Source organism: Peromyscus leucopus, chromosome 14 (genome assembly GCF_004664715.2).
Source record: "Peromyscus leucopus breed LL Stock chromosome 14, UCI_PerLeu_2.1, whole genome shotgun sequence".
Taxonomy (NCBI): Eukaryota; Metazoa; Chordata; class Mammalia; order Rodentia; family Cricetidae; genus Peromyscus; species Peromyscus leucopus.
Window position 1 is genome coordinate 73,622,062 of NC_051075.1, and position 13,772 is coordinate 73,635,833.

Genomic DNA, 13,772 nt, shown 5'->3' on the forward strand with positions numbered 1-13,772 from the left:
ATTCCAATCAATATGTTTTCTGAAATGTGAGGTCAAAGTCAGGTTGTCCCGTTCCGTGAATAATGAATTCTAAGTAATATTAATAGTTCAGCGATGCCGATGCTCCTGCAAACATGTCAGGCTGCCTCTGTCTGTGCTGTCAAGCTCATCTTACTGAGAGCGTGTGGAGACAAAGTCTTTCCCCTCCCCAGCTCAGACTTAATACAGTGCAGGCAAGCTCTTCGTTCCAGCTCCTCAGAGACATCTGAGATTGATTTCAGGGGCCAAGTGCTCAAATTAGACACTTGGAGTTATGGAGATAAACTCAAAGATGAATTTACTCTGTTGAGGCTCAGGGAACAACTGATGGAAGTGTGTGTGTGTGTGTGTGTGTGTGTGTGTGTGTGTGTGTTATGTGTGTTGTGTGTCTGTCTGTCTGCCTGTCTGTGTATCTTTGTGTGTTGTATGTCTGTGTGTTCTGTATCTATATGTGTGTCTGTATGTGCCTGTGTGTCTGTGTGTGACTATGTGTCTGTGTGTGACTATGTGCCTGTGCATGCGTGTGTCTCCATCCTGTAGAGTCTCCATGCAGCTTGTCATTTTCTGGAATCCTGGAATTCAAATGAAATCAATGCAGGCTCCAGTGCCCACCGGTGAGGGTTGCAGGCATTTGAGCAAACCAGACTGAAAAGGCTTCATGAGTGTGGCTGGGGACACCAAGGCTCCATAGAACTGGGCTGATCCCGTGCACTTTGGATGCAGTTTTATTGCATGCTGGTCATCCATTCTTCCACTTGCTCTCTGAAGACTTGGTCAGTGCTTTCTTTGTACATGCTCTGAGAATTCGGCAGGATAATGTTTCGTTTAAAAGATGCTTTCTTATAAACTAAACTTTAAAAGCAAAGATGATCTTCATTAGAGTAAAAAGAAAAATGCCCTGAATAAGTGCACACCTGGAAGCAGTCTTCATATAAAATATGAGACAAAAAAAGAAGAAAAAGTTACATCCCATAATTTCCTGTGACTTCTTTTATTCTCCTTTTTGTATTGAAGTGGGCATGGCCAGAGCTGCTTCTGGAGCCTGCCCTTCTGGTCCAACCCTTCTGGATTTGAAAGGAACTATAAACTGCACTCTCAGGCTGAGGAGGTGGAAAGGGAAGGCTCCAGCTCTCAACGGAATGTGCTGCAGTCCTTGACACAGCCATTCATCTCTGATGAGGGAACAGGCTTTGTTTCTGGAGGCAGAGACAAGGGGTGATGGGAGAGGGTGGCGAGTTCGAATCTAACCTTGCATTTCCACATGTGAGCAAGCCCTCCTTTCATTAACTCATGTCTCCTGAGATGCATGGTTTACTTAGCAGTTCTTTAAGATTTCCAGGAGCCTTAACTACTGTGATTAATGATGGAGAGATCACAGGTTCAGGAGAGTGACAGGCCGTGAGTGTATTCTGGATCAGTGCCCCTGCTATAAGATATGAGTAGTAGGTATGGCACCAGAAAGTCCCTGAAATTTTTTAGATGGCAGTGATAGAGGATTTGGGGAGGCAGATAGTTCATGCTTTGACTTTAGATTCTTCTAGATCATAATTGAGTGGACCTTGGCAAACCAATCCATGCCTGTGACTGAGTAAAGTTTCAGTAGCATGAGCAATGAGTCAGGTCCAAGCCCCAGTATCTTGGGGATGCACACTAGACCATAGCCCAGGATGCAATCCCCAGGGGCTCCACCCTGGTGTCACCGAGTCAGCCACAGTCAGACTCTGCCTGGCTTAGCAGGTAAAAGTGCTTGCTGACACCACGCTGTGATCCCTACATGTGCTCATGCACACACTCATGCCTGTTCACACCAACACATACTTGCAATAATAAATAAAAATTTAAAAACATGAAACTCTGAGTTGATAACATTGAGTAAAAATATCATGACATAACACCTTTAAAATTTAAAGAGACAATCAATGGATTGAAAAGAAGCCAGAGAATAAGACACATGCTTTTACAGACTCTCATCTGGTAGAGGATTAGTAGGGAGAATACATAAAGAACAGAAGAAAGTAGTCCTGTCAGAGGCGAGGCACATGAGCTGCACAGGTGGAACCACAGAAGGTATGTCCATGTGGGTGAGGTCATAGGTTGCACAGGCTATGGGAAAAAGGAGCTTGAGAGCCGATTTTATCATCTTCATGCTCATAAATAGGATGGCTGCCCTGTAGGAAGAGAACCAATCATTTGCCTCGAGACTCAGCCTCCTGGAACAACTGCTATTCCTGCTGAAGACATCAAAGCTGAGCATCCAAGGGGTGGTGTTTTTATGCAAATTACACCAAAATCTAGCATTGATATACATTTTATATGTGTCTGTGAGTATAGATGTACATGTGTACACAGGTCAGAGACTAAGGATATCTATGCACACACTTATATACAGTTCTATATTCATATGGCCTATATATTAATGTAGAAATGCATGCAGAGCCTCTGACTCCCAGTCAAGCTTTCTATAGTTTTCATCCCTTTTTAGACTTTATTTTTTTACAGTTGGGACGAGGCTGTTCCTGGTTTTAGGACTCATGTTGAAACTCTGGGCCTGTAAGTCATAGCAAATGGACCTTCTTCATCAGGAGTCTGTATTTCCTCACTCTGCATGGAGTGAATTCAAGATGAAATCCACATTAATCCCATGAGTTCTGCCTGTGGGCTTTAAGGGTTGTAGACTGGTTTCCTTAAACATACCTTTTATGTCCTTAAGATAAACATATGTAAAACTCTACCCAAAATCCCTGAACTTGCTCATTAAGATGGCTTCCAGTTGGACATGCAGAAGTCACACTAGGCAGATGGAGCCTGGTGCAGGGGTGGTGGTGACTGCAAGGGATGCAGATGTGAGACAAGGATATTCAGGTGTTCATTTGTGGCCTGTAGGTATGGAGACACATGGTGAGGAAGGGAAGAATAAAGAACATGTCAATGCGAAGATTATTGCTGAGTGTAATGGGGGCTCAAGGCTGCCTCCGTAAGGTCCTGTCACAGCCTTATGGGAAATGTCCAGGCAATGAGAGAGGACACTGTAGCACTAAATACACCATGCCTCTTGTGGTTGGAGGTCATCGTGAGTGCTCTGATGTTCCGGTCTATGGTGAAGGTCAGTTCATCCACCTGAGCCAAGAAGCATAGCCCATAGAAGGACATTGCCCTCACAATCCAGCCCTGCTGGGTCCCTGATCCTTGCACTTGCCATCTCCAGGAACAGATACAGAGGAAGGCCAAGTATCTTAGTCATTATAAAGTTCTGTAATAGAAGTTTTCAGGTAAATCTTGAGCATCTAGATGCCATTCTCCAAGGAGTCATGTTGTCTCTGCTGAGCATGCTCACGAATCACTACCCTTCTCTAAAATTTATGTCTGCAATAACAAATTTACAAACAATACCACACACTAAAGCATAGCTTTATCCGTTTATCAAGTTATAATTCCATTCAATTAAAAAATTTCCCCCTCATAATGAACAGCTTATTTTAAAAATGTGTTTCAGGAAAACACGACCCTACTACAGCCAAGAACTTGAGTTCATGAATGGCTGATCACTCCACCTGCCTATCTTCAAAAGTCGACACCTCATTCATCTCAAGAACTACGCTCACCTTGTTCAGACTTTTGTCTCAGTGACTGGAACACAGTAAATGTTCCAAACATATGCGCTGGCAATATTTAGATAGCATCTGGACTTTGTGTAGGAGATGTGATTAGTGAAAGGGAAAGAACAGGGAAATTAGTAAAAGAACTAGGAATTAGCGAAAGTGATGCTGAGTGTCTTCTGTGTTTGTTCAGTGGATTCCATTCCTACTGTGGACTAGTGGACTAGTCCTTGAAAGCCATGCCATAGAGAGGACCATGTAAACCCAAGACAACTGCATTCAGGACACCAGGAACCAAGTATAATTATTTTTATCTAAATTCAGTAATTTACTTAAATTGAGACAACTTGGGTCAGTGAGTTGACTTTTTAAACTACATATTTTATGAAATATTAAATACAAACTAGGTATTTGTGACAAAGATTTAGTACCCAAATCTCAGTGTGCTAAAATTATAAAATATACATTGGACTTTTAAAGACCTATTGCTGAAACATAAGGCACTTTATTAATTTATTAATGTATATATTAAGTGCATGCTACACAGCTTATATTTCAGATTTATTGAGTTACATAAACTACATCATAAGATTAATCTTTCAGGCTTTATTTTATTTATTGTGACCACTAGGAACCTGTAAACTATCTGTGTGGTTTACTTTGTATTTCTTCTACATAGGGTGATCTTATGAAGCACAGGGCAAGGACAGACTTTGAGTTGTCCTGGCTGAAGAGTAGCCATGAACACAAGTTAGAACTCATGATGTGGAAATCCCAGTTTTAAGTCATTAAATAATTGGAAAAGATGACTGGATTTAGGAATCAGCAACTAAAACAATCCTGAAATACATATGATTAAATAGTTCTTGACTTGGCTCAAAACCACCTGTTGTAGTCAGACTTGGGAGGGTGGAGTTTGCAGCTTAAAAAACCCAATTACTACTTTCCCTATCATTTGACTCCATGCAATGTTTCATATATGTTTGTACATACATATGTGTGTACTGTGATTATTTTGAGACCAGGTCTCACTATATATTTCAGGCTGACTTGGAGCTCAAGGTCATTATCCTGTCTCAGCTTCCCCAGTACCAGGATTACAGAACCTACCACCATGTTTGCTGGAACAATTTTTTATTGGTATATATTCTTATATTTTATAGTGTATATGTATGCATATATGTGTCTGCTTGTATATGTGCAGCACATGTGTGCCTGGTTCCCATAGAGGCCAGAAAGGAGTCCTGAGTTCCTGAAGTTACAGGAGGTTGGCATTGCTGTGGGGTACTGAGAATGGACTCTTGGTCCTCTGCAAGCCAGCTAGTGCTCTTAAAAGCTGAGTCGCTTCTGGGGCCTTGGCTTATTCTTTGCACGATACTGGTTTCACATGAGATTTTCATAATATGGATAATAATCTTTGAGTATGATCCTTTTCCACACTGTCCAGCCCCCTCACTTCCTCTCACCTTCCTATTAGTCCTGTGTTCTTATGCAGTCTCATATCTACCTGACTAATGGATGGTTATTGATGGAGGTTGGAGGGTAGGACTTCCTGTCTATCCTCCTGTTCCTCTAGCTTCTTCTGAACTCTGAGAATAACCTCTACTTCCTGCTCCTAGACACTTATCAGTATCAGGCAGCATTCACATCACAGGAGTCTGGACCCAGGTCTTTCCTTAACCACACATAGGAGGGAAAGCTAAGCCTGATATCATTAGCCTGATAACAGGTCAACCTGTTCTGTTTCTCTTTCACATGTCAATATTTGTGCAGTTAATTACTCCACCTTATATCACCCTTTGGAATGTATAATGTTGCCCTGTTTTCCTGATGGAAAATTGATTTTTTAAACATTTATTTATTTGTGCATGTATGTACACAGATGGATGCAAGCCCATGTGACAGTTCACATGTAGAGGTCAAAGGGCAAACTGCAGAGATCTACTGTGTGGGTTCCAGGGCTGCAACTGAGGCCATCAGACTTGGTGCTAAGCAGTATCACATCCTCTGAGATGGTGACTTGAACAGAATCACTTGCATTTAGAAATATAAAGCATGTAAATAAGCCACATGCCCAAGCACATGTGGATAGCATGAGCTGGACTTGATGAGTTATGAAGGAAGAGGAGGAGGAGAGAGAAGGGGGGAGAGGGAAGAAGAGACAGTGTTGGGTGGGTAGGTGCAAAAGAGTGGGTGTATCCCTGAGGAGTTGGGGGAAGGGATGAATATGATCAAAATACAATGTAGATAGTTCTCAAAGAACTAATATAATTCACATTAAAAGTAATAAAATATAAAGCATACCTACAACAGGCTAGATTTCATAATAACATGAAAACATTAAAATGCACTGTAATGAACAGATTAGAATCAAAAGTCATGAGATGCAGATAACACAGTTTTTAAGTTAATAACTAATGGCTCACATTAGAAAACAAGGAAGATAACTAGGAATCTAAATGAAGCAATTCTTAAAATAACACTAAGTAAATAATTCTTGAAAAAATATTAAAACTCAGAAAGGGAGAAATAATAAAAACAGAAGAAATAATAGCATAACAAAATCACAGAGACAGTAAAGGAACAGATGCTGTCAGGCCAGTGCTTGACAGGGGTCACCCTGGGCGGTCATTTCGCTCAAAGAGAAACACTGGAAACAAATGGACTCACCACAAGACAGTTGACACCACAGAGAAGGGGACACAGAGACACCAGGGGACTAGGGACAATTCTGGCCAAGTTTGACCAACACATACATGGAGAACTCTCTGAAGCAATGACATTTGTTGAACAAACCTTCATGATCAATGGGAAAACCCCAAGAGAAACAAAGCAACGAGACCCTTGGCTATAATAACTACTATCCACGAGGTGTGGAAAGAAAGGAGGCCCCTCTCCTGCCGATTCTAGATGCAAGTTCAACAACATAGGGAAGAGAGGTTCTCGGATCCCTAGCAGTTGGTTGGTCAGAGAGGAAAAGAGGACAGCTCAAAGTGGGAGTTCTCAGCCTGGAGCAACTTGGACACCAAAGTTAAAGAGAGGTGCTATCAAAGAATGTCACCAGCAATTTCATTTATGGGTACAAAAGGGCACAAATAAGACAATATGAAATAAAACATGGAAAAATATAGTAAGTAACATATGGAAAAATCAGCTCCAAATAAAACTAGAAATGTATGGGTAATTTAAAAATAGAAGACAAATTAATACATTTTACCATATAAACAGAATAAGGGAATTAAACTGTATTTTTTATAATTTATACAGCATATATCTCATCCATAACCAAAATGGAACACGATGAAATTTAAATTAATCCATAATCTATAAATACGTAAAATATTCCATGTGTTTACATATTATGTAATTTATATTTACATATTATAATTTCATCTATTTAGTATTTATATTACAACATATAGTATGTACACATTATAAATGATATGTATATAGAGAGATATAGATAGTGTATTATAAGTTCGAGGCAATTGATAAAATTCAAACTCATACTTTTCAAAATAATCTCTCCATAGATGAAAAGCCAAAAGTAATTTTAATTTTCAAAATCCAACAATATATTAACTCATACAGTATCATAACTGTAAAAGTTATTAAATAAAAACCAAGTGACTCCCATGTCACTACTTCATCAAACAGAGTGCTGAGCTAGCTAGGACAGGAAGCAAGTTGAATAAATAAAGGCAGACAGAGGTTTTAAGGGAAGAGACCAAATTGTGGTATTAATGAAATTAGTGAGGCTTCCTATAAGCTTACAGATCCTAGCCCAAATTATTCAGCTGTAATTTCATGAAGCCGTGACTAGAAAATGATCATTTTTAAAGGTGCTGTTTAAATAGCTGCAAGCATGCTGCATTAGCGGACTGGGCCATCTCAGAGAGAGCTCAGGACTGCTTCTGTCATGAGCAGACGGTGTCTCTCAGGGGGCCTGGTCTGCCCTGAGGGACCGTGAAAGTGGACTTGGGCCTGTGAAGATCAAGCTGATGTCAGAGAACAAGAGGACTCTTAGGGGAAGCGGGAGCATCCCATGGACGGCAGAAACTCAGTGTGGACGAAGGCCCAGCAGCTTCCAGAAGGAGAGAGAGAGAATAGTGAAGTGGAAGAGAGCTGTGGGGGGAGGCAGTGACCACAGGCCCCTTGCTGTTACCCTGAGCACAGCAGGAGCTGCTGAAGGCTGTCAATCAGGTGTCTCTCTGATGAAGGCTGTCAATCAGGTGTCTCTCCTGCTGGCTCCATGCATGTGGCAAAGTGGTTCCCAGAAGCTGCTGAGCTACCCAGGAGGTGCAGGCAGGGCAGTTGTAGCCCTGGCCTCCAAATGGATTTAAGAATTATTTTGCCCATGTCCTTTGGCTTGACCTGAATCAGACTCCAGGCAACTGTGGAGGAAAATCAACCCTGAGAGCAATGGAAGCCAGGACTCCGCACTCAGGCTAGGTGGGGCCTACCAGTGGAATGGCAGTCCAGATCATCTCTTCTCTAACAAACCCTTGTTGTTGGATTTGGGGCCCAACCTAGGCCAAAATGGACTCACATGGATATCCTTAACTGTATGGGAAAATCTTCCAAATAAGGCCACGTTCTCCCGAGTCCAGAGGCATTTTTTAGCACTTGCTGGAATCTCCTGGTTTGGGACAGAGACTGAGAGGAGGGAGAGGTTAGGGGTGGGCACCTAGCACCCATGTGGATGGGTAGCTGTCATGCCCTTCTCTCTGAACTTCCGTAGCCCACAGGTTCATGTCCCCAAGCATCTTACATAAGCTCTGAGAGAAAGGCAATTTACATAGAGCTCCGACTTTCGCCCACAGACCGGCTCTGATGACGGTCGGTTTGTTCTCATCATTTCCTAGGCGCCCCAAATCCTGATATACACCATGGAGGAATTTGCTATGACCTTGAGGAAGGATGTCCCTGGCTCAGGGGTTTCCACCTAAAATACCTGGGGTGTGTAGTGACACAGGACAGCCAGATGTCACCTTGAATGGTGGACGTGAGCCCCTGGGGATGAAACTGGGCGTTGCTGGGGAGGCTCCCCTGGCCAGCCTGCATCGCAGGGAAGGTGAGAGGAGTGAATGGCTTTGCATAAAGTGGGGACAATCCCAGCATAGACCCTTGCCTGAGCAGAGACTCTCTGGGGTTATGTGGCTTGCTGGGCCCTAGAAACCCACCAGTGCTGTTTTAAGCGATGGGAGGAGGTGGCTGTCTTTGTAACAGGAAGAGAACATGCGGCTAAGGAGGCCTAAGGGTGTCACCTGAGGACAGGTCCCAGGATCTGAGTGCCTAGCTTGGTGCTGGGTCGACAGTTACTGCCTGATTGAAAGACCAGGCCCCAGGAAGTGAAAAGGAAAGTCAGTGGTGGGGGAGGGGCAGAGGAGGCCTGGCTGGTGTTTAGGGAAAGTCATCAGTAAGGCCAGGCAGCCCACGTGACCTGCCTTTGATCCTTAATCCAGCTTCAGGTGGATGCCCTGAGCCAGACAGCCTAATCAGGGCTATAGAGGCTGCAGAAGCAGCCTGGGATGCTAAGTGGGGCAGGGTGGGAAGAAAGAGCTTTCGACACCGAGAAAAGGAGTCTCTGTGGGATAAAATTACCAGGCCGGACAGAAGTGGGTGGGGCAGCCGTGGTGGCCATCCCAGGAGTCTTCCCTGGTCGCCTCAGCCTCCTCCAAGGACTGCCAGAAGAGATGGAGGCAGCCAGAGACCCAAGGCTGGAAAGACACTGCCCCTGCCTGCTCCCAGTGAGAGCCAGTGTGGGCCTGTGTATGGGGTCTTTGGAATGCAAAGGAAAGATCTAAGACTCACAGTGTGAGAAGGAGGCTGCTTGCCCTTTATTCTGGAGACTGGCCTTCAACGTCAGCAGCCAAAACAAAGCTGGAGTTGTTACTAGAAGTTTACTGAGCACCTTAAAATAGGTATCGTGGTGACAAATAAATAAATGCCTTTTCTCCAGAGAAGAAAAATAAGAAAGAAGAAAAAAAGGGGGGGGGGCGGGAGATGGCCTCAGGATTTATGATGCCACACAAGCTTGGATGCCGATCACTTCTGTGAATAATTAAGCAGTATCAGCCAGGAACCAGATCCCAGCAACCTGATATTAATCCGTCCTTCTTAATGGCAACCCTGAGCTGCCGTGGGAGCTCAGGCGAGACTTCCTAATCCCCTTCAGCCTGCAGTCTGCCACCAGAACCCAGCCTGGCTTTCCAGAGTGGCCAAGACATGCCACAGGCGGCTTAAGCCTCAGGCTGGGTGTGGATGTAAAGCACAGTGCAGATTTTAAAGGAGCCCAAAGGTCCCCAGCCTCCTCTGGAAGGAGGAAGGAGGGATCCTAACCTGTGTCCACCGGTGAGGAGGCAGGAGGCTCTCTCCCTGAGGTTTGGGTTGATGAGGAAGGCGGCAGTGGGCCATCTCTCTGAACCAATGACTGGAATCCAGCCTATTCTTCTGCTCTCCTCATTGGTCCTTTGCTTTGGCTCCTCCTCTGGGTGGGATTTCCAGCTGTGTTTGGGGTTCCAAGAAAGAAAACATGGTTTGCTACTCAGTGAAGTTTCTTTCTCTTGTCTATGTATATACATATGGGAAGGGATGTGTGATGCATGATCAGGTATGTTTGGGTGCAGATGTGCATGCAAGATTGGGTATGTGAGGGTGCACGTGCATTTGTCAGAGGACAACACTCATGTATTGCACCTCAGGAGCCAACCACTGTTTTTTGTTTTTGTTTGTTTGTTTGTTTGTTTTTCTTGAGACAGAGTCATTCACTGGCTTGAAGCTCACCAGTCTAAGCGGCCTGGTTCATGAGTTCTGGGGTCAGCTTCTCCACAGTTCTCCAGTACACCACCACACCTAGATTTACTTCATTTTAGGAGGGTGTGGTGAGTGAAAGTATATGAGGTTACCTGCACCCTTGTGCGCACTTAGAGGCCAGAGGATACTGGATATCCTGTTCTATTGCTCAGCCTCATCCCCTTGAGACAGGGTCTCTCACTGAATCTGGAGCCTGTCATTTCTCAGCAGGGTTGGCCAGCAAGATCCATCCATCCTCCTGTCTCATTTCCCTCCAGCTCTGGGGTTACAGGTACCAGTGGCCCAGTGGCCATGTCTGGCTTGTGGGTGAATGCCAAGAACCTGAACTCAGTTCCTCACCCTTGTGGGGCAAGCTCTTTCCTGACCGTGCCATTGCCCTGCCCCCAGTGAAGCTTCTTCTTACATTGCAGGGCCTCCAAGGAAAGAGGAAGCAGAAAGTATGCAGGCACGACAGGCTGTCCATGCCCTGGCACATCTGGGTGGAGAGCTGGTGGTGTTGGCCGTTGGACATCAGGGTGTTTCTGTTCCAGCCATCTGCTTTTCTGCCTCAGGCTCACTCCCTGGCTGATTCCACTCCACTCCAACCTCTACCAACTGCTTTCTTCTAGACACATCAAGTCCTCTGGAAGAGAGGCATTTGGACTCTGTTCCTGATGAACACATTCAGTGTATAGTGATTTCGGGGGTCACACACTGGCCAGTCTGTGGCTGGTGACCTCAAGATTACATTCACTCATAAGGTCAATCACTTCCCTTACAGGAATTGAGTGCACACTGGACAGCAGGGGGCATGGAACATTAAGCTACAGAGAGCACTGAGGACCTGCACCTGTGTGGAACATCAGTTTTTCTTTCTGGAACATTTTGAGTCAGCCCCTGGCTCTCCTTGCTTCACACCACTGCAAGGGATGTAGTACCCCTTCCTCCCTGGGATGAGTTCAACAAGCAGTTGGTACCCCAGGTCACCCCTAGAGACAGTAATGTCATCATTGGAAGGAGTGAAGTAGGCTGCCTGCACAGTCCAGAGCATGGACTGCTGAGACCACCATAATCTGGAGGTGCCAGCTCACCCCTGTGGAAGGTCCCAGGGACTAGAATGCTTCAGGCTGAGTGATATTGGTCAGCCTTGAGGGATGACTAGGAAGTATGTTCCCACCCTAAGTGTCAGAGCTGGATGACTTCCTTTGTCAAGGTATCCTCTCCGGCAACTTATCTGGTGTATAATGCATCCGGTACTGTTGGACCCCCTGCCCAGGCAGTCTGGTCTTCATGGCTCAAAGACCACACCATGAAATGGCCCAGAATGTTTCATCCCCAGCCTGTAAAGTGCTGATGGGGAGAGAGAGAGAAGAGAGAGGGAATTTGGGATCTGGAGATCCGGAAGAGCCATGGCGAGACGGTGAGATGTAGATATGAGCACATGCACATACTGTGCTCAGACCAGCTTCCATGGGGACTTTCCCATACATCAGCATGCTGCTCCTGACAGCCTGACACTGGAAATAACAAGGAAGGATACAGAGAGGAGTTAGTGACATGGGATGAACTTGCAGTCATCTGGAGGCTAAGGGGACACAAGACCATAGAAGGATTACAGCACCAGATCTTCCCAGGTAGAAGCCAGGGCTTCTACCATGAGCTCCAAGACCATGCATGTTTTCAGGTTGTTCTATATGTCTAAGCTGTGCAGTTTCTGTGTGTGACCCAAGCATTGCAGAGTGGTCAGCCTTGAAACTATGTACATCAACAGGCTTAGAAGGTTCTATTATAAAGATGTGTGTGCATGCATGCCCGCGTGTGTGCGTACACACACACACACACAGAGAGAGAGAGACAGAGAGAGACAGAGAGAGAGAGAGAGAGAGAGAGAGAGAGAGAGAGAGAGAGAGAGAGAGATCCAAATGGGAGACAGAACATTGTTTCTGAACCACAGCTATTTGCTGACATCACACCTTAAGCATCAGGGTGGCTCATCATTGCTGTTGGGACAGGTAGACATCTCCTATGGCTTCTTGAACACTGTGAACCCCAGAGACACTTCCTTCCCATGTCATCGTCTCTGAGGAGTCCTCCACCTTCATCCTTTCCCTGGACTCATGGTCAGCTGAGCTTCTGCCCAGGGTGCTGAAGGGTCCTCCTGTAATCTCCCCCTGCATGGAATGACTACCCCTTCTCAGGCTTTGGCTGGCCCTCCATTGCACCCAGGCCTACCAACTCATTTAGAACTTTCTCTCCCATGATGCCTTGCAGGCACCTCTTCACAGGACATTCTATCACATTTGAAACATTCACTAGATTGTCCCTTTAAGACCCACGCAGAGGGCACCATATTGCTTTCATCACCACCCACCAGTGTGCTCAGAGCACTGTGGATGGATAAACACTCCGTTTGTGTCGGACATTCTCTCACAGGAAGCTGAGCACAGAAGAAGGACCAGTGCTCTGGAATCCGGGGACTCAGCTTGGACTCCCTCCCCAGCTCCAGGCCTGGCAAATGACCTGGCTCCTTGGACCAAGTGTCTCCCTTAGAGTGAAGACAATGTAACACTGATCTCTGGGTATCCTCCAGAAGTGGAGAGGCTGGGGTCAGCTCCGGAAGACGGAGCCTCTTTCCCAGGTGACTCCTCTCCAATTCTCCCCCACCCTGCGGCCGACCTCCTCTCATCTGCTGATGGGCTGAGAACTGCAGCAGAAACAGCTTTGGGGAGTCAGTTTCCATTGCAAGACCAAGCAGGACAGAGCAGGGAGCTGAGCAGGCACCGTTCGTTCATCTGTTGATAAAATAACGCACGCCGAGCCCAACTTTGTGGTGACACTGAGAGGGGGGTGTGGCAGAGAGAGGGGGTACGTGTGTATCAACAATCAAGAGTACTTCTGCCTTTAACTTTTCATTTTTTTTATTTGTACCAAAATGGTAAAATGTTTTTACAGGGTAAGCCAACGGTGCTACAGAACCTGATTTAGAGCTCCCTTAATTAATATGTCAGCATACGAGAAATGATGAAAATATGTATAATTAAATTCTTGCACTAAAACAGGGTTTGAAAATGCAACCAAAATAGAAGCACGGCTTTCCCCCCTCTTACTTCTTTTCCTCCCCCCTTCCCTGATGCTCTTGCTCCCGCAAGAATAATAATAATAATAAAAACAGAGGTGTCAAGGCGGCGGCAGCTGCTGCCTGCCGTAGACCTCAAAGACCGATCAGGCTGCTGGAGCTGACAGGCTGGTCACCCCCAAAATTAGACACAAATTGTTGACATGAAACCCCTCCCCCATCAGGTGCTGCCTGCCTTATTTTCGTAGGGAGATACTGCAGATTCTGCTCTGCGACAGCTGGACATG